This window comes from Panicum virgatum, chromosome 4K (assembly GCF_016808335.1).
Source record: "Panicum virgatum strain AP13 chromosome 4K, P.virgatum_v5, whole genome shotgun sequence".
Lineage (NCBI taxonomy): Eukaryota > Viridiplantae > Streptophyta > Magnoliopsida > Poales > Poaceae > Panicum > Panicum virgatum.
In genome coordinates, this window is record NC_053139.1 from 31,413,009 (window position 1) to 31,435,471 (window position 22,463).

The 22,463-nt window shown below is 44.8% G+C and overlaps 1 long non-coding RNA gene across 2 annotated transcripts; it reads left to right on the forward strand.

Annotated features, from left to right (window-relative positions):
* Positions 1-303: 303 nt before the first annotated feature.
* LOC120703638 lies at positions 304-6,888 on the forward strand. Of its 2 annotated transcripts, none has more exons than XR_005687101.1 (2): positions 304-1,331; positions 5,659-6,888. It is a non-coding gene; the product is annotated as an uncharacterized LOC120703638 (long non-coding RNA). The 2 variants fall into 2 exon arrangements; XR_005687100.1 differs by having other exon boundaries at positions 304-795.
* The last annotated feature ends 15,575 nt before the right edge of the window (positions 6,889-22,463 follow it).

Here is a 22,463-nt window from a genome sequence, read left to right on the forward strand (position 1 = left end):
CTGCTCTACGGCCTCCGCGTTCTTTCTCGGCTCCGCGGCCACCGCGCGACACGCGCCGCCGCCGTTCCGCGGCCACCGCAGCTGCCGAAAGGGATTGGGATCAAGGGAAAAAAAATCGGTGGGGCCCACAGTTGGCAGCTCAAATAGAGGGCCACCAAATTGGGGGTGGAAGGAGAAATTTGGAAGGTCTACCAAAATAGAAGCCCATTTACTTCCTCTGCTGGAGATCTATTTTTGATGTCTACCGATTAAATTATCATATAAAAGTCCATTTAGTTGCTCCGCTAGAGTTGCTCTAAATCTCTCCACGGGTGTCAGGTTCATCGCCCGACCCCAACCCTATCGAATTCGATTCTATCTTATGGATCTCACGCTGCTCGATTTGGAGTAGCAACGGGTGTAACACGATCCCTCCTCCCGTCGCCGTCGCCGTCGCCGTCGCTGCCAGGTGAGTACTTGCCGACGGCGCCGAATCCTGCGACCAGATCCTCCTTCGGCCTGCCATCCGCTCAGGAGCTTCAAGCACAACACGCCTTCCCGTCTTCAACGGCCATGGGGCCGCAACTGCCTCCCCCGGCGGGCATTGTCCTCGAAGGCTAGAACTCACTAAAGTCGAGGAGCTAATCGGCTGCTGCTCGTCTTCCACCATACCAATCGGCCCATCCTGCTCCGCGCGGCGCCACGCCCATCCTGCTCCTCCTCCACGAGGGCAACGTCATCCTTACGACACCACTACTACCTGAAGTTGAGCGGCAAGCAGCGGCCGGCCACGGCAGCAAGCACCATCCCGGCGAGGTAACTCCCTCTGCGTTGCTCCAAATCCTACCTACCAAGCTTTCGCTCATCGATTAGCTCATCACTGTACTAATACAACTTGCATCCCGTTCAAATTCATTCCCCGCATCTGATCTGGATTGTCCCTTTATTCTCCTTTTGTATGATTGGGTTCGTGGCGACTGTACCATGATGCGTATGGTTTAATTAAATTTGCTTCAATTTATTATGCACAGAAGGTGTTTGTCAGATTGACTATGTGAGGTTTTGCAGATATTCACTTAATCTGAATTCTAATGGGCAAATTTAGAATTCCGCTAGAATACTTTTGTTGCATTTATCTACTGGGTTACTACGAATTTAGCACTTCTCAGTTTTCCTAGACAGGACATGAAGTTGTTCTCACTGGTGGATTAATTAGCATGGCACATGCTACTCAAAATTTGCTCTAATGCTCTACCTCCGTGTTACTTGGCATAATCGACATGCATTGCAGCAGCAGCGCGCTGACACTTAATCATGTCAATTCAGCGTTGGGCTGAATTCGTCACAGTTAGGTATAATTCTTTTCGAACACTGCAATTTAATAATTCCATGTCCCAAATTTGGACTATGAATTTCTGATGAGTGCGAACGCGCGCTACGCGCGTTGGTAAGGCAGCCCGCTGGGGCGCCTGCCGCCCGCGTTGGAGCGCAGCTCAACGCAGGGTTCGCACTGGGAACAGTGTTCCCGCGGGTGCTGAGGTGTGCGTCGGGGTGTGTGTGCGTGTGTGTGGTGGTGTGAGTACCTCAGTATGGCGCGTTCCGAGACTACTCGGGCAGCTTCATTTGCGTTGAGTCTGTTGACGACCAAAATTGGCAGCAGACTAGACCAACCGGTCTAACCGGTCGCCTCAGGCGGTCTGACTGGTCTGTGACGATGTAGCCGATCCGGCAGGAGCCGACCGGTCTGACCGGTCTGACCGGTCCAAACAGAGTCCGAGTACAACTAGAGATTTTCATAGATTTAGATCTTGTAATAGGATTTCTTGCGGGACAAGTCTACCCACCCTATAAATATAAAGGGCCACGGCCTATTGAGACATCCAATCGATCAAAATACAAAACAAATCTACTATTTCATTACCTTTACTTTTCTTCTTCGTTATCCTACTTTTCCAACCTCGATATGTTGTTCTTCTCTCGTCTCCATGGCGTTTGAGGATGCCCTAGCTGGCCTGCCGAGCCTAGGGCAACCCTACGCGCGCTTGCCCCGATGAGGTCCCTCCCGGGTGGGCGTTCGTCGGATCGTCGCCGTTCTGCACGGCGACCGGTCTGACCGGTCCCTCTGACCGGTCTGACCGCTCCACGCAGGAGGCGCTGCAAGGAGCCCCTCCTCGCACCGCGCGATCTAGCGCGTTCGTGTGTTGACCAGAAAAGGCGTCAACACAAATTGGCGACTCCGCTGGGGAAGATAATCAGGTTATCATTACTGATTTTTCAAACCCTAGCAATATGGCGGCACGTGATAAGCTACTTGAGGAGTATAAGCGAGAATACGACGGAGCAGTTAGAAGATTATTCTTGTCCCGCTGCCATACAACAGAGCAAGGAGTCAAGAAGATAAATGAGTGTCAGATTCCATCCACCATTGAAATATTAATGGAGATGCGATCCTCAGGTACTTTATCTAATGTTATATCTAGTGTTGTCAAAGATTTGATTGATCAAATAGATAGTTCAATCCAAGCTCCCTGTTGCTCAAAATTCGGTTATTGAAAAGCCGACTAATAATCCTTGCAAAAGTTTGCCTGATGTTGCTGGTCAAGCTGTAATTCGGCCGTCTCAAGCCGAATTTGTTGATCAAAAATCCCCTAGCAAGTGCACGGAAACTAATTCTAGTACTTCTACGCTCGGGGGCAACAAAACAAAGGTAAAGGCGCCGGTTGTACCGCAACTGGTCTGACCGGTTCTCCAACCGGTCTAACTGCCTCGCCGACGGTTTCGCAAAATAAATCAAAGCCAATGATAGTGAAGCCCAAGAAACCCGAGATTGGTGTTTGGAAAACTGTTGAATCCAAAAGCCGTCATAAGCATGAAAAAGAAATTCCGAAGACCAATAAGAAGCTTCTAGTTAAATTCTCAAAACAAAAGGATATCAAACATGCTAGTCGGGCTAAAAATTTCAAGCAACCAAAATCTGTTCCAAAACAGAAATTCTATAATCAGAATCGGCAATGGAATTATGCTCCTATGTCAATGCCGTTTCCATCATATGGATCCTCTATGTATATGCCATGGGGTGCTTATTTCAATATGCCATTCTTGTACACCGTGGTTTCATAATTCATATATGCCGTCTCTTCCTACATGTTTGCACCCAAATTATATTACTTGTAGGGAGCTGGCAATTAGTGAGCCATCACCTACAAAAAGTGGCCGTTTTGATTCTAAAAATTGGCCTGTGCAGAAAAGAAAATACAAAGTGATCAAGCAAGTCTATCGTGTCAAAAAAGATGGACGATTGAATAAAAATTCAGATTTGATACAAGATAAAGAAAAGCCGACCGTTGAAGAAATATCGGTTAGTTCTGTTGATAAAATTGTCCCTGATATTGAACATGTTTCAAACGATATGGCTGAACAACAATCAAGTTCGGCTGGGGGGCAAGATAAGAAAGAAAAGACCGACGACAAGCCAACCGGTTTAACCGGTACTCATACCGGTCTGACCGGTGCGTCCGGTGAATCTGAGAGTTCCTCCAAAAGCAAGATGAGGCCGAGTTTTAAGGAACTCTTGGCCAAATATGAGAAGTAAGGAGCTACTCAGAAGAAGAAGAAACAGATGGGACGGCCAAGCAAAGCTAAGGATGAGACATTATCAAGATCTTGCGAGCAATTGGATCCTCGTTTGTCTCAAGGTAACTGTGCTGCTATGTCATACTCAGGACCAGTTGTTCCATGGTTTTGGTCGTATCCTTCTTGTTATACATCTTTGGATTATAGTAGGATGTATATACAACCATATTATAGTCAATATCCTTTTATGTATCCAAGTTGTATCTCTCAAAGACCGATTAGCAATAATCTGGTCGAAAAGGATCTTAATTGCAGCAAGGAGGGCAGGTCGGCCTGAGGACCCTTACATGGCCCAGGCACAGTTCCCAAGGGTTACGTCTCCCAGTGTCAGGGCGGGGCCAGGGTTCGGGGATTTTCTCGGTCGGAGAAGCCGAGGCTTCTTCTTAAGTTAATACCGGTGGGGCGGTCTTTCCCCACCCGGCCGAGTTTTAGAAGGACGTGAAGGAAAATTCAAAGTACTTACAGCTGAGGTGGTGTCCCTCAGGCTTGTCTCGTACCCAAAAGCGAAGATTGCAATGTTTACGCAAACAAGAAACGATGGGGCAAGAAGTGGAGGTCAAGCCAACAAAGCCAATAGCCATGAAGAAAGTTTGGAGACCGAAGCAAATTGATTCATCATCAACTTGAAGAAAAGCAAGACATGACCGATAATTTTTATCGCCTTTAGCACAAAAAATGGCCGATGTATCGTTGATCATCGCCTTTAGACAATTTTGGTCCAGAAGAGTGTTCTTTGGCACGCAAGCTTTGCCAAAGAACAGGGGGGCATATGTTGATGACCAAAATTGGCAGCAGACTAGACCAACCGGTCTGACCGATCGCCCCGGGCGGTCTGACTGGTCTGTGACGATGTAGCCGATCGGTCAGACCGGTCTGACCGGTCCAAGCAGAGTCCGAGTACAACTAGAGATTTTCATAGATTTAGATCTTGTAATAGAATTTCTTGCGAGACAAGTCCACCCACCCTATAAATATAAAGGGCAACGGCCGATTGAGATATCCAATCGATCAAAATACAAAACAAATCTACTATTTCATTACCTTTACTTTTCTTCCTCGTTATCCTACTTTTCCAACCTCGACATGTTCTTCTCTCGTCTCCATGGCGTTTGAGGACGTCCTAGCTGGCCTGCCGAGCCTAGGGCAACCCTACGCGCGCTTGCCCCGACGGGGTCCCTCCCGGGTGAGTGTTCGTCGGATCGTCGCCGTTCTACACGGCGACCGGTCTGACCGGTCCCTCTGACCGGTCTGACCGCTCCACGTAGGAGGCGCTGCAATGAGCCCCTCCTCGCACCGCGCGATCTAGCGCGTTCGTGTGTTGACCAGAAAAGGCGTCAACAGAGTCCGGTCAGCGTGGACCTCAAAATCTTACATGACTCCCCAGTGCTCCTGGGTGCTTTCAAAAAAAAATTCTGAGAATGATATTCTATGTTATTTTAATGCATTTACTCTGGTTCTTGAACTGGGAATGAATTTACTTGTTTTTTTTTTGAAGCAGAAACATTCCAGCTTTTATAGAAATCATATAAAAGGTACTGGATACAAGCCCACGAGCACACTGGGGATACCAGTTTAGCCAAAGTCGGCACCGAGAGGGCACAGCCTCCGCACAAAAGCTAGGAAAAGCCTGAGAACGCGACTAAGCTATGACTAACCACCAAACTGAAGCTTCACTCCCCTAGAGCTGAAGCCAAAAAGAAAGAAAGAGAGCGCAAAACGTCACATGAAGGCGTCAATCGGCGATCTCCCCTTTATCTGTTCCTGAATGAATTTACTTGTTATGGGGCTATGTAAGAGTGTGGGTCTCCGAAAGGACTGCAAGCATGCCTTTAATTAGCATGCATGTCTAGGGAAACGCATATTAGCTAGTAAACTCAGCCATTTTGTAGTCACTGGTTAACTAGTGGTGTATATGATAAATAAACTGAAGATACTTTTGTTCTCTGCTCGCATTAGCGCTGAGGATCTTCATAGTAACATTTTCAGATTTCATACCCCCTTTGAATTTTACTAGTGGCACTAATAAAATACTTCTTTGTCAATCAGGGTTTTCCTGGCTATGGATCATCTCTGAAACGCATGTGGTGGCTGACAACCATGTTGGCGTCCCACATTCTCATAACAATGGAAAGTTGAGTATATGCTGCAAACTTTTTAATACTTTTAGACCACAAACAGTCATATGTTTGTTAGTAAGTTTCCAAATTGTTCTATTACCAAGATCAATTTAGTCATGGTTCCTTGTTGTAATATGATAGTCAAATCCAATCAAACATACCATTTAGTGGCTTCAGGCCCATCTTATTTATTCTAGAATGGAGATCATTTTCGATATGGGAGTGTTGTACACAGTTAACTGAATAGAACATGATGACAAAGGATATGGTGTATTTAATCAGGGTTCTGCCTGATTCAAATAGAATATCCTGACAATTTGTTCTATTATTTTAACTAGAGTTCAATGTGCTCTTCTAATTTGATCATTATTGTTAATCTTGACTCAGTATTTGTTTGCCATGATGCTGTGTTCGTCTCTGAACAGCTGGGTAAAAGTTGTCAGTGCATTCCCTAAAATGACTCTAAGTCTAGCCATATTAGTTTTGTTTATTCAAATCATAATTTAACACTGTACTCTAGAAGTATAGTTCCCTTGGAATCAATTATGTCATTGTATTCCAAGAATCTGCAATTATTCTGTTCGTATTTATCTTGTCCATATAAGTCTTGGTTGCATTTTGCTAAATTTTTATGTTTACCTTGTGCACTATAATTGTACCCCCCCCCCCCCTAAAGATCATTGTTGGATTTTCTACAATTGTTTACCTCTACTAGTTCCGCTCCCTTCTCCTGTGCAACAATGGTGACTGATGCATTAGAAACAAGGGACCTCCTTTGGCTCATGCACAAGATATGATCAATCCAAATGACATGAAAATCTGCATTGGCCCTGGTAAGGTCCTGCCGATACACCCCAAATGATCAGCATGGTTCTTGGATTGCCACATGTATAGCTAGTTCTGGGTTATCTTTGTTGGTCTGATCTGATAGCTAGTTCAGCTAGTTATTTTTTATTGATTACCTGTAGTTCGGAGCATTGATGATTTTTTTTTTACTAACATCCCAAATTTCTCTCAGAATGGTGTGTGATTATATGCAATAGGTATACGTGCTGGCGCTAATTTCATCGAGTTCCATGCATATGTTTGGTGAAAAAGTATGGTTCATTGTTTCAACCAAAATCTGCAACTGAACAAAATATGCTTAGTTTAAGCAAAATGGTGGGGTTTTTGTTTTGGTATCATGAAGGATAAAATGATTGTGTTTTTGGAACTAATCTTGTATGTGGTACAAGATTGGGTTCACGGAGACTGTACGGAGCTATAGAGTTTTGATTTTTTTATGCCTTCTCTTCCATGATTTTTCATAAAAATACACATATGCTGCTGCAATTTTGGTGGAGGATCTATGATGGGTGGACGATCAAGGAAAAGCAAGCCATTGAGCTTAGAAATGGCTGCAAGCACACTAGCCTCAGATCCAGCGACTTGATGCAAACTTCAGGGCTGTTCCCAGGCAAGTTCTCCTTGGCATCTCATGGTGCAGCCTACCTCCTCTGGATCAGTAATAACCAGCTAGAACATTTTGAAATTATCTTAATATGCCGAGTCTATGGAATGGTCTTTCTCTAATTCAGCTAGTGATTTAATTCCTGCTCCTAATTACCTTGGTGTTTATGCAACAACTAGTGATTTTCTTAAAAATATTCATTCAAATGATTTTCAGGAAGGCAATCAATAAAAATGATGCTGAAGTCTGGAATTGAATTCCGTATGAATGGTGCGCGCGATTGGCTCTCAAATCCATAAGTGTCCATATATAGTCCATATTTCTCTTTTTCAATCTTGAATAAAAATTTGTAACTGGTATTTCTCTCTCATACGAACTCGGTGTTTGATGACACTTTTTCGTAATTTATATTAAATCGCTCTCTTTCCATTTAGATGTGTTTCCCAAAGTTATTTAGATCTTGTACATATCTTTGTTACGCGTAAGTATTAAAAAGAAACAACACGATTATTTATTAAAAAATAAATATAAATTCTTATTTTGTAGTTGTAAGGTAAATACGACATTGTGTTCAAATTTGAAGTAGCTGTTCAGGCAATTATGACAGACTTAATCCAACTTTGACAGACCTAATATGTCAATGACAAACTCAACATTGCATCTAGGAGTAGGGGTGGTAATGGGCCATGGCCCTAATGGCTTCTTCACAGCCCAATAAAGCCCTTAAAATTTTTAGTTCAAAAATATATATGTTTAGAGCCCGGCCTTTTTAGGGCCCGATCTTTAGATTTTCTAGTTCAAAATGTTAGGCCCTTTGCCACCCCTATCTAGGAGGCTTGATTAAAAATATGATTCTTCACATTTTCCATGGAACTACTTGACCAAGATAATTCTTGGTACTCCAATTTTGTTTCTGTTCCACCATATCTCAAAGTTTGCATACAAATTTATTCAGAAAGTGGGTCCAAACTTGGTTAATCACTGTTGTTTTCATACTTGCGGTTTTCAGACCACAAACATTACACTCCAATTTCTCCTCTTTTGTCTTTTCTTTTGAGGCACTTACAACTTGGATTCAATTCCAACGATGCTTTCACTAAGTTTTAAATACTTCAAACTTTCCATCATATTTTTATTAAATTTTCCAACTTTTGGAATCTTAAATGTTGACTTGGTCAACTTTGATCCAAAAATGACATTTAGCTCATAATGACTCTTTCGTCTCCAAATGTCTTGCTTAACAACTTAATGACCATCTTAGGAACATAATCAACTTGGGTGTTACACGGACACAATCAGGCCCATCAATTCTTGAACTGACTATGCGAAGATGTCTTCTTGGAACGCGCGCCTCTGAAGCCAATGACGCCGTCAGGGCAGATACTCAGGTGGTAACAGCAGCGGAGGAGGAGGGACCGTGCTGAGCAGGTGTGCAGCTAGTATGAATGTTGATCACACCTGGCGATCTGTTCCGACCTTCGCCGCCGCCGCCGCCATTAAACTTTTTGCAGGGCATGCCTCGCTACCACAGCCGTCCACTGCACACACGGCCATGTGCATGAGCGTGCCGCCTCTTGAACGAGCATGCGCACGCGCGGCCCAAGCGCCGCTGAACACGCTGCTTACCCACTGCCGTCGTCCTTTCTGTGGGCATGCAGTCATTGTGCCTTAGCGCCAGAAGCACGGACACTCGCACGCCAAAGCGCATAGTCTGGCTCGACACGAGCACGGGCGCCCACGCGTAGCGCCACCGAGCCTCACCATGGGCACGACACGACAAGCCAGCGACGCCAAGCACTGCACGATTAGCTCAAGAGCGTTGTGCCAGCCGCTTACCACCACTACCGTTCCGACCATGGATGCACGGAGGCGAGTCCCGAGCGCGCCGTCGATGGCTTGTCCATCGCTGCAAGCCGCCATAGCAAGCACATGCAAATGCACGGCGTTTGCACGGCCCATCTGGTGGCCGACACAACCATCACACCATGGCTTCGTTGGTGCACAGCCACACACCCACGCGAGCTGAGCCTCACCGCACCCTGCACAGGCGCTTGCGCAGCAAGGATTTACTGTAACGTCTCTGTGCTAATTCAGTTTTATTGGTTCATATTAGGAAAGAGCTGGTAAACATGCTAGGAAGGGCATTGTTACAAGGATCAGTAACCATATCTATGCTTGCGTTGGTACTTTTCATAATCTACAAGGTCTACTGTGACCAATGTTAAAAATAGCAGGCTAAGACGTTTAGCGGTCAGTTTTTTATAGGCTAAGAGAATGCTATAGTGGGATACTAACATCATTAGCGGTTTTGCAAATTGAGTAATTATGTTCAGAATCTATATGTTCAATACATCAAATCAAATAGATACAGATCACAAATTTCATTACATCATACACTGAAGTACGTCTAGAGCTTCATTCTCTCGTTACACCACTGATGAAATACTAAGTTTTATAAATGATGGAATTTAAAAATGTTTAAATAGCAATGCATATTTGTGTGAATGTTCTAGAAGATTAGAGAGTATACATGAATCATGATTGCCATGCTTCATGGTAAAATGTGGAATACTCCAAAAACTAGATATTTGCATAGTTAGATAATAAGCATGAGAAAATTTCTAGAGTTACATATTTTATAGGAAGTGTGTAGAAGATGGACACATGGCAAAATCATATGAGCCATGGAGTCCTATAAATAGGGGTGCTCCCCTCCCTTCTTGCCTTACTATGGCATAAGAGGTCTCAAGTAGAAGATGACAAGTTTGTCAAGTAGAGTAGTAGTGTTATGATAGGGTAGCTATATAAACAATGTAAGAGTCTTGTGTTGTACTAAGTTATGGTAAATAAGGATTTGAATCTCCAAATAGAGTTGGTCTCCCATACTGGTGTTTTCGTGAAGGTCTTCTTGTATAGCATGGATATAGAGTCAGCAGAAGAAGTGGTATCACATGTTTTTAGTACCACTTCTCGGAAGTCGCTGTCAAATTAGAGGGATAGATTTCTTAACAAATACCACTACTAATAGAATTCTATTTTACGAGGCACTTAAAAATTGCGTCAAAGGCGGGCAGCCTCCCAGAGCGCCTCGGTTAACTGGCGCCGCGTCGCCCACCATACAACCGCCTTGGTTAATTGTTTAACCGAGGCGGTCACTTTAACACAACCACCTCGATTAATAAAACTTAACCGAGGCGGTTGTGTCAAGACAACCGACTCGATTAAAGAATTAACCGAGGTGTTCGTTCCTAAATCAACCGCCTTGGTTAATTTTAATTAACCGAGGCATTTCTGGCACAATGTCCGTCTCAGTTAAGTCTGCACAATGTCTGCCTCAGTTAAGTCTGCTATATACAGCAGCCACCCTCTTCTTCCTTTCCGCGGCTCCTCCTCCATTTTTGGTGTTTTGAGCTCAAAACACCCAAAGTTGGCCATTTTAGAGGGGGAGGTTTTGCCTTGGATTTGGTGAGGGAGGACACCGCAAAAGATTGGTTTTGAGCTCTCCACCCTCCCATCCTCCTCTCTTCTACTTGTTTTGGATCTTGATCTGGATCTAGAACTAAATAGAGGAGAGAGAAAACCGGATCCAGATCAATTTAGATCTGTCGTTGACTCTAGTTTCTCGTTGTGTGCAAGGTCTTCTTCATGGACAGGGCAGAGTGGATGTACAAGATACTGAGGGCTGACAACGATCTGACTTTCCAGCATCATGTGACAAAATTTATTGCCGTTGTAAAAAAGCATCGCACAAGTCTGGGTCGGGAGCGCACCATTTGTCTGTGCAATAGATGCAAGAATAATCTTGTCCATGAAGATAGCGTGGTGAAATCTCACCTGATCCGCTATGGTTTTGTCGACAATTAGACCGTCTGGAAATTTCACGGCGAAGCAGATCCGAGCGCCACCGGTGCATCAGAACGAAACTCATCGGTGAATGATGAACGAGGACAATAGCCCTCATCATCAACAGCAACAATAACAGGCGGCGATACCGCGAATCGTAATTATGTCAACATTGACGAACTTCTCCAAGACATGGCAGCCAATGATGGTGATGGAGATTGTGATGAGCAGAGTGATTATTGGGGCCCGAAGACGTGGAGATTTTCAAGAACCTTGCGAACCGCAAGGACAAAGACGATGTTCTGTTAGGGAATCCGAAGTGGCTCGAGAATTTTAAAGAGATGAAGCTAGCGGCAATAGATCCGCTGTATAAGGACTGTCTGAAGTAATGGACGGCTTTGCATTTTAACATCGAATTGCTGATGCTGAAGTCTCGCCATGGGTGGTCCGACACTAGCTTCAACGACCTGATACGTATGCTTGCTTACACATACCCAAAGGGTAACAAGGTCCCCGCCAATACCTATTGAGCGAAGAAGATGATTCGGCCAGTGTCGATGAAGCTTAAAAAGTTCCATGCATGCACTAACCATTGTATCATGTATCGGGGTAAGTATGAGAACTTGCAGAGCTGTCCGCACTATGGCACCAGTCGGTACAAGAGGATTGCTGGTTGTCACGCCGATGTGGATGACAAGGGGCCAAGAGTAGGCAGAAGAAGAAGAAGACGGCCAAGCAGATCCCGGTTCTTGAGGATGAGGAAGAAGAGGGCTACATGCAGAGGAAAAGTCCTGCCCTGTTAGTGTGGTACATGATCATGATCGATTGCCTGCGTGCGATATTTGGGAACCCAGAGGATGCCAAGCTGATGTCGTGGCATACATCGACAGAACGCATCAAGGGCGATGGCAAGCTACGACACCCCTCCGATGGCAAGCAGTGGAAGAGTTTCAATGTCAAGTTCGCGAAGGAGTTTGGTGACAAGGCAAGGAACGTCAGGTTCGCACTAAGTACGGATGGGATGAATCCGTTCGGTGAGCTCAGCAGGTCCCATAGCACTTGTCCCATCATCTTGACCATCTACAACCTACCTCCCTATCTATGCTAGAAGCATAGGTATCTTTTACTAACCATGCATATTTCTGGCCCGAAGCAGCCAGGCAATGATATATATGTGTTCCTGGAGCCTCTAATGGAGGACATGAAGATGCAATGGGAAGATGAGGTCAAGATGATGGATGCATCCGTAAAGAAGTTCACTCTAAAAGCCATTATCTTTGTCACTATCACTGATTACCCTAGCCTTTTTGCACTGTCGGGGAAAATCAAAGGTAAGTCAGGTTGTGTAGTTTGCATTGATGGTACTTGCTACACTTATCTTAATGGATTGAAAAAGTTGGTGTACATAAGGCATAGGCGATTCCTTAACAAAAAACACAGGTGCCGGCATCCTTCGATGAATCAGTTCTTTGAAAATGAGCCTGAGCCTCAAATTGACGAGCCAGAGAAGACTTGTTATGAGAAAAAAGGTGTTTGACATGGTGAATGGCATAAACGTAGAGTTCGAGAAAAAGAAAAAAAGCTAAGAAAGATGTGATAACATCAAAGAAGATGAGAAAGTGGGATCATATGGAGGAGAAACAACCACCTGCCACCCCAGTTCCTTTCAAGAAATAGTCGTGTTTATTTAGGTACCTGTCATACTGGAAGGAGCTAGATAGGCCCCATGCCGTCGACTGCATGCACTTTCGAAAAATGTCTTTGAAAGCACGAATGAGATCTTGCTAGACATCAAGACTAAGATGAAAGATGGTGTGAAGTCACGTCAGGATCTTGTGAACCAAAACATTATGCCCAAACTTCATCTGACCCCAGCGGCCCAGAGCGGGAAAGTGGACCTTCCAGGTATTGAGCTACAACCTCACGACAGATGAAAAGAGGGTCGTGTGCCAGTGGGTTAGGGCTTTGAAGGTGCTAACCGGTTTCTCTTCCAACATCAAGAGTCTAGTCTCCATGAAGGACCTCACACTAACTAGCTTCAATGCACATGACTGCCACATCAAGCTCACAGTGTTCCTCCCAACTGTGATTGGGGCAGTCGGTCTAGAGTATATGAAGATGGTCATCACATGCCTCGGTTACTTCTTCAACTAGATCACACAAAAGGTCATCGATGAAGCTGAGCTGCCAGGCAAGAAACAATTCATCGCAGAGACGATTTGCTAGCTCGAGATGTGCTTCCCGCTATCTTTCTTTGATATTATGGCACACCTGATGATGCACATGGTTGATCAGATACAGGACCTTGGGCCTGTATACTGCACCAGATCTGGACGTACGAGAGGTTCATGTCGACCCTGAACAAATATGTCCATAACCATGCTTACACAGAGGACTCTATGATCAAATCATACAGAACGGAGGAGGCCATGCTTGTCTTTGCATTGAGCTTTGTCAAATTGTTGTGATCCTTGAGAGAATTCTTTTCGTGCTTCCATGATCAAGATTCACGGGCACATCGTATACCCCTTGCTATGCTTCTATGAGAAGTTAGCATTGTACCATCCATTCCACAAAATAAATGCTCAACACACACACTCTCTCTCTCGCACCGGTCATTGTCAAGAGAGAAAAAAAAGAGAGACATGGGCTATCGAAAAAAATAGACACATGAAGGTCTAAGTATTGAAAAAAAAGAAAAAAAAAGATATCCATGATCCCAAAAGAATCTAGAGAGAGATCATAAAGAAGGAGTTTCCGTTTCATCCACCATAATTCACACACGTGCACATCTTGATCTGATTGTATGATTTATTTTTCTTCTTGGATCCGGTTTTTGACTATGCAATATATGTAATACAAGTATGCCTTATCCTTCATACCTACCTTGAGCTCCACATAAAGCCATCTGTAAAAGTAGGATGAAGAAAAAGCAAGTCAAATGCATTGGTAAGAACATATACACATTGAGCAATCTGAGAGAATCAAATGCGGAGTTAAGCAAGGTTTATTTTGAAACCTATTGAAAAATCCCAAGCTACTTGACTTCCATGCCTTAACAATCCAAGATAGTATGATAGACACTTCAAAGTTCACAAGTAAAAGGTATGATTTGGAATATCTCTTATGCTCACTTCATACTCTTGGAAGTCATGTTCTACCTTAGTCCTTTCTCCTTCACTCGAGGACGAGTAAAGGTTAAGTGTGCGGGTGTTGGTGACGGCGCTTAAGTACCAAATTTAGACCGTCAACTCCTGAATGAATACATAAAAGATGAACATCAAACTAGTGATAGTGGTTTATTAATAACCATTTCTACAAGTGTTGGTAAATATTTGTATGCGGGTCGGTTAAGGGATAAATCACACCTCAAGACCAATGAAACACACCCCTCAATCCAAGGTAAAAGGTGTCGACCAATCAGAGCGTGGCATTCGGTTTCACATGGATTCATGGGCCCACCAGAGTAGGCAACCGACTAATGACAAGGGCGGTGCACCTACAACTGTCAAGAGGGTCCACTGGTCAATGTCTCAGCAAAAGCTGTGGTCGGCTAGAGCCAACCTCAGGTCGGCTAATCACCCTGGTCGGCCCAACCAGAGTTAGCTCCACGTACTTACTTTGCACGCGGCATCCTCCTATTGGCTTCCAAAGGCGTTTCCAAGTGATTCCACTCCAATCCCCGGCGAGCAACCCATGGCACCCATCTATAAATATGAGAGGGGAGCTCCAAATGAAGAGGCACCACCAAGTGAAGATCACTTCTCTAGAGGATATTGGGGTGTCGGCGCTTTTCTCCCAGCTTGTACTTCTATGGATGCTGCTACATTATTAAGTAAATTGATTTCTTGGCCCTACAAAAAGTTGGGTTTAGATTCTTGGCCCTCTCATTTGAACTTTGGTATACGGCCTCAAATTGAAACTTATTTTAGTATATGGCCCTTCCGTTACAATTTTTCCCTTCCGACCACTCCAACTGTTAGCCCAGCACTGCAGCTCATGCAAAAGGACTAAAATGTCCCTACCTTATCCCTAACTCTAGCAGACGCTCGTCCGCTCGTGGGATCGCTGGAGGGCAGCTGCCGCGCATGTTCTTCCCGGCCATTGAGCCGCCGGATCTAGGCGTTCCCCGCAGGCCTGCGGACCATGGGGCCGGCCCGAGATGATTCGCAGCCGAGGCCGCCGCCGACGCAGGTCGTGGGGGCGCGGGGCGAGCCGCAGCTGAGGCTACCGTTGGCGCCGGTCGTGGGGGCGCGGGACGGGACGCAGCGGAGGCCGCCGTCGACGCAAGACCTGGGGGCGCGGTGTGGGCCGCAGCTGTGGCCGCCGTCCGCGCGGGTCCTAGGGGCGCGGGCGGGCTGCAGCGGAGGCCACCGTCCTTGCTGTTGGCGCTGCCCTGGAACACGCGTTCCACGCTCTCGCACTCTCCTTTGCTCGTTTAAGTTCTCACACATGCTAGCAGACCAAAGAAGAAGATGAACAATAGACACTAGAAAAAAAAACTAGCGACGAACACCCCGGCGACAACTCGCCTGTATGTTGGCTGGCCTTTGATTGAAATTGAAAATGACTCCGGCAGCAAGTCACGGAGGAGAACGGGCTACTAATAGGCTGGGTCGCCACGGAGCTAACCTCCACGCCCGCCATTCACGCCATGACCCGCAGGACCCGCTCACGTCGTCGTGGGCCACTCGCTCGCCCGGACGACGCGGCTACCTCCGTGCAAGTCGGCGCCACACACCGCCCTCTGACACCGGCCGAGCCCACCGCAGTACACCTGCTCACGAGCTCGACGCCCTACAACCTGGAACGCGTCACGCCGCGGTCGGACTCCACCATGGCTGCAGCTCCTCTGCAGCTCACGGCTGACTCGGCGACACACGTTTGACACACACACACGACGCACACAACGCAGACACAGCCATGTCCTTGCCGGTTCTGGGGGCGCGGGGCGGGCGGCAGCCGGGGCCGCCATCAGCGCCGAGAAGAGGACCGGCGGCCGCCCCAACAAGGGCACCGCTGGACTGAGCGTCAGGGCGCCAGCAATGCGGCGCGGGGCCCAGCAAGGGTGCCGCGGGACTGGGCGGCGTGCGTGGCAGCGAGGGCTCCAGCTGTGCCAGGGAGGACGCTGCGAGCGACGGCGCGGATCCTGGCCAGGAGACCGAGGAAGCTGCTGCCCAGGTTTCGCAGGTGACGGACATCGACAACTTAGCCCTGCATTGCATGAGTACAAGAAGCAAAAGAAGACTTTGTCTTTCGCATGTGCCCACTTAAATTTTAATATTGGATTTATATACAATTTGAATGGTCACTGTGATATTATGGGCAAATTATAGGAAAATCTGAAATCAATGTGATGTTTCATGCTTCAAAATAAAATTATAATTTTTTTGGTATATATTCCTTATAGGCAACCCTAACATACCCTAAAATGCTTGTTTCAATGCACTGTGCGGTGTGGTGCTCCATTTACCCCAGGGGTAAAAGAGTCATTTCACGTTGGTTTTAACACCGTTACCATGACCATCTAACGGAAGGGCCATGTATCAAAGTTCATACGAAGGAGGGCCAAGGATCTAAACCCAACTTTTTGTAGGGCCAAGAAACCAATTTACTCTACATTATTCGGGTTTAAGTAAGCATTCGTGATTTCTATTCATAGTATTATATTTGGTATAGTATAAGCTAGTAGTGCTTATAGTTGAGTGAGATTAGTTCTCCTACTCGCGGGTTCGTCATTCCGTATTTATACAGAGTGCTGTAGTTTGCTACGGGTTGATATACGTAGTTAGAGTGCAGTAGTAATCAATAATGTATATGTAGTGTCTAGAGTCTAGACTAGGTGTTATCCTTCATTTGCCTTATATTTCACAGTTTATTAGAGGTAGGCAGTAGGCGGTGATAACCCTATTAGTCCTTAATCCACCATGTTTAGATATAGCGTAGAGTTGTTGGCCCGAGTCGCCTCGTAGACCAGGTGTAAGCCGGTACCCGAAGCGAGTATTTTGCCCGAAAGATCGACCTTTAACTCATCTATAGTGCTATTTTAAGAATTCTCTCTACCCTTGCCACTTATTTTGGTTTGTTCTTGGACCGACTAGAATAGAAGTTAGTGCACACGCATTTCTTTGGATTTGATAACCCTTAGAATACTCTGAGGTGAAGACTACAATGGTATCCGTGTGTTTGTGGATTCATTCGCTATTGTTAAAATACCCACCAGTAGCGTAATCCTTGCTGACGTGAATAGATGCCTTGGGACCCTGCTCTTTGCTTATACTCCCGCTAACCTTAGTGTTATTCATTTATTCTTTATTTATCCTTTATCTTGAAAGTTGGCTCTGTGTGTGGGTCACAATATCATCTTTTATCATGACTTACCTTTATTTGGGCTATACCTATAGCTTAATGTACAATGTCATTCTTATGTACCAAGTCACGGAATTCACATATGGTCTTGGGGTGCTGCCAGCCAATGTCTCTGAAGATGTAGTGATCAGCCTGGCCGTACGGGAAGCAGTCTGACATCTTGATCGCAGATGTTGGCTGACAGTGGCGCACTTCTCAAAGAAGCGACGGGTGTAGGCGCACAAGGTCTCATTTTCCCCTGTTTGCATTGAGAATCATGTCGAGTACCTGCACGTGTGACGGCCCCTTGAAAGTTGTTGATGAAGACTTATCCGAGGGCGCCCTAGGAGTCATTGGTGTTAGGCTCAAGGGTTTCCAACCATGTGAGCTGATAATTTTTTTATATTTTAACCCTTTTAAAATTAATATTATATAAATAGCCTCTCTCAAACTAAAATTCCAAGAAGTAGCCCTTTTGGTCACGCCACGAAACTTGGCGTGACTTATAACTGAGTCGCGCCATTGCATGTGGCGTGACTCAACTGCCACGACCGAGATCGATTTCCACGTGGTGCTGACGAAGCGAAATGAGCTGAGCTAGTCACGCCAAGTTGCATGGCGCGACCCAACATTGAGTCACGCCAGAATGCATGGCGTGACCCAAGGAGGCTGCTAGCAGTGCGCAAAAATACAATCCGTTTAGCCATATTTCGTTAGTTTTAATTTGTAAATGGTCTTCTAAATTCTTGAAACTTGACTTTGTGTTCCATTTTAACTATTTGCACTCCAATACATTATGTGGGAAATGAGAAATCTAATTTCTAATTATGCTAAATGGGTAGCCTTAGCATATGTGCAGGATTACACTTAGCATAACTAGAATTTGGATTTTTCATTTTCTACATAATATACTGGAGTGAAAATGCTTAAAATGGAACACAAATACTTTATATATTGTACCTGTTAAGTTTCAAGAATTTAGGAGACTGTTTGGTAATTAAAACAAATGACGAAATGTGACTAAACGGATTGTATTTTTGCGCACTTAAAAGCAGCCTCCTTGGCCAGTCACGGCAGCATGCTTAACACCCCGGAAACTAAACACACCCTATATTATTCTAATAACGGATGAACCCGAAGTTTAATTAACTAGTAAGCAATACAATTACAACAGTCATATAAATTTTTTTCCCTCGAGACATCGTTAGATGCGAGTACTCATATGCAGGAACTCCACCGACTGGACTGACATATTATGAGATTAACAGAGTCTTTGCCCACCATAATAACGTTGATGAGAATATCCCCTGTTAATATAAAAATAACTAGCCACATATCACACATACTCCATTTGTTCCGGAAAAAACTGTTTGTTTAGAAAATTTCATACATTTTACTACTAGTGAAAAATAATCATGTTACCTCTAATTAAGAGCATGTACAATAGTATATAAATAATCATGAGGAAACAATGTGTTGTTGTCTCCTATCTCATCTACTACTCTGGCTCGTGCTCCCATTCAAAACAACATCAACTGTCGGCATCATCCATGCCATCAGCATGTGGCACTTGGTTTTAGAAGCTGCTACTGGACAGTTGCAAACCCGGATACTCTAGGTATAGCGGGCCAGGGTTCAGACATCCGATCCTCAGCACGGCCTCAAAAGAATCTAGCCGTTGTCGGAGTAGCCTATTTAGTGTTGGTGGAGAGTACCTCCGGATCGGACGAACACTACCACAGCAAGGAAGTGCGCGAAGCAAACAACTCTGGACCAAACGCAAAGGCTTCGCTCAATCGAGCAGAATTCTCTCTCTATTCAATATCCCTCATCAACGTACAGCGGATCGGGTATTTATAGGTGGCGGTTCACCTACCAATCCCTGTAATTACACTGTGATGCCCCCTAACAACTATATTCTAGGAATATTCCAAGGACAAGGCCGTATTTTTACATCACATAGTGGATTACAGCTGGACTTCTACTGTTCCTCGGGCCCGGCTTCGTACGTCATCATACGTCAGCTCGGCCTTTGCTACCCTCGAGGGGCGCCGCTTCTGCTGTAGTTCTTGGGTCTTCGCTTGAATTTTTTAGTTTCTTCGCTTGGCTTTGCCAGGTGTCTTCGCCCAAGGGGCTTCGTCTCTTCGCATGGCTTCGCCAGGTGTCTTAGCCCGAGGGGCTTCGTCTCTCCGCATGGCTTCGCTTGGCGTCTTCGCAAGGCTCCCTCTCCGGCTCTTCGCAAGGCTTCGCTTGATTGCTCGAACAGTGGACCCCGCATGGCTCCTTCGGTGCCCGGGCCTTCGGTCGATGGCCAAAGGTGGCGTCCCCAACATTTAGTACTAGTTGGAATCACCAACCGGTACTAAATGGTTCCCAGGACACTGCACGCGTTAGTACTGGCTCAATTTGCGGCCACTAGTAACACTAACGAATAGCTCTTTCTCTAATAGTGATAATGTATTAGAGTGCTAACGGTTAAAATGGAACGCAAACACTTTATATATTATTCCTATTAAGTTTTAAGAATTTAGGATATTGTTTGCTAATTAAAACAAATAAAGAAATATGGCTAAACAGATTACATTTTTTGCAATCGGAGGCTTGGTCACGCCATGCATGCCGACGTGACTGGCCAAGGAGGCTGTGCAAGTGCGCAAAAATACAATCCATTTAGTCAATTTCGTCATTTGTTTTAATTAGCAAACAGTCTTCTAAATTCTTGAAACTTAACAGGTACAATATATAGAGTATGTGTGTTCCACTTTAAGCATTTGTACTCCAATATATTATGTAGGAAATAAAAAAATCCAATTTCTAATTATGCTAAGTGAATCCTGCACATATGCTAAGTCTAACCATTTAGCATAATTAGAAATTGTATTTCTCATTTTCCACATAATGTATTGGAGTGCAACTAGTTAAAATGGAACGCAGACACTTTATATATTGTGCCTGTCAAGTTTCAAGAATTTACGAGACCGTTTACTAATTAAAACTAATAATGAAATATGACTAAACGATTGTATTTTTGCGCACTGTGAGAAGCTAGCCTCCTTGGGTCACGCCATGCAACTTGGCGTGACTAGCTCAGCTCATTTCGCCCCATCAGCACCACGTGGAAATTGATCTCGGGTCGCGCCACCGTGGCAGTTGAGTCACGCCACATGCAATGGCGCGACTCAGTTACAAGCCCCGCCAAGTTTTGTGGCGTGACTAAAATGGCTACTTCTTGAAATTTTAGTTTGAGAAGAGTTATTTATAAAATATTAGTTTTAAAAGGGTTAAAATATAAAAAAATTCGTGAGCTGAGGGGACTCCAAAGGCCATCAGGTAGTAGACGACCTTAGTGATGCCGTTGCCGCCTGCCACCTCTATGGTCTGGGAGTAGATCCTGAGCCATTCCTGAGGAGTCTTGCCATCATTCTTGTTGATAGTGGGGATAGAGGTAGCAGAAAGAAAGTAAAAAATAGGACACATGAAACATGTATAATCTCTGTTTGCCCATGAAACATGTATATCCAGTTTTGATAGATATATTTTCATATGGCACAATGATCAAGAGCATCAAGTGTGCTTATTCAATCTAATAAATGCAACACAAATTTTTTGTTGGTCCTCCAATGTTTTAACTGGAAACTCCACGTTACTAGTGCATTTATTTCCACATCTCATGCCAATAACAAATATATCTATTATTTTTTAACATTTGAGTTTTTGAAATATAGCCATGACGCCACTCTACCACGAACAAAAAAAAAAAGTCCCGTACTGAAAGTATTCAATCCCAACTGTTTAGCTCGATTATCCAAATGGAGAGGATTTAGTCCGAAGGCATGAACTTAAAAGTTGAAAGCCAAGGGGAAACCGCCTGCGACATCCATACAGATTATTATTGTTATTAGAACCCGCATGTTGGCTTCCGATGGCTGAGACATGAACATATACTTACTGGACGACGGATACAATTTGGAGGCATAAACACGGTGTGCATTAGACTACATACCCGGGGCTACGTGCTGCAATTATTCACACCCGTGCTACATATTGGAACGAGAAAAGACGATGGTAAATCTGGAACTGAGCCTGCTTTACGGCGGCAAGGTCAGGTGGGAGGGTTGGCGGGATAAAATAACCGCGCGCACTATCGAAAGTCTTGTCTTCAGTGACACCCTCTGCAGCTCGTTGCCAGTTCCCTGCTAAAGATTACATTTAAAAAAAGCAGAATAAAATTTTATAGGAGACACAGAATATTTTGGAAGGAGAATGAGGAACGGATCTTGTACCATGAAAAGGAAGAGCAGTCTCTGGTGGTCCATGCGCCTCCGAACGTCCGCCGTCTAAAATCGGTGTGCTTTGATGCTGGCCTAGAACGGTGGCTCCAACAGCGAGCTGCCTGGGGCCTGGCCATGAGAACGCCCAGTGCAAAGCCAAGCATGGCCTTGTGGATCCCCATACTGTGTGCCCTTTGGTGTGCAGCTTACGACTTGCTTATTTTCTTTCTATCGTCTGACTCTGAGTACTTATATACAGCATGATGATCTGATATAGTACTACTCTACCAGCTGGCAATTAGGCACTATGACTGATGTCATGGAGGCTTCACCCAATCAATAGACAAGTAAATATTTTGTACTGGAATGCTGTTTTTTTTTCTTTTCTAGTTGCTGCAGGAATTGGACTGTTTTCCCTACAAAGTTAAATATTTTTTTATCTATGCTATAAAAATTGAAACAATTATAAATATTTTCCATCAAGATTAGAACCACCATATCCCTCGTAGAGATGCTTTCTTTCATTTGGAGTTCAGAGACACACCGGGCCACAGGGGATTTGGAGGAGGAACGAAGCAGTAACAGTTTTAAGCCAGTCAACTTCCTTGTGGGCTTAGGTTTGGGTACTACTCTTAGAGTATTTACTGATAAAACTAGTGGTGATTGTGCCCCAATCAGCTCAAAAGAGAGTCTAAAATTGTAATACAATACTCATAGTTTGTATGTCTGTAATTATGCATAGTTGTTGTCATACTCATTGGCCATTTTATCTTCAGCTCATTATTACCCAATAAACTCAAATTCCTTTTTTAGGGAATTTGA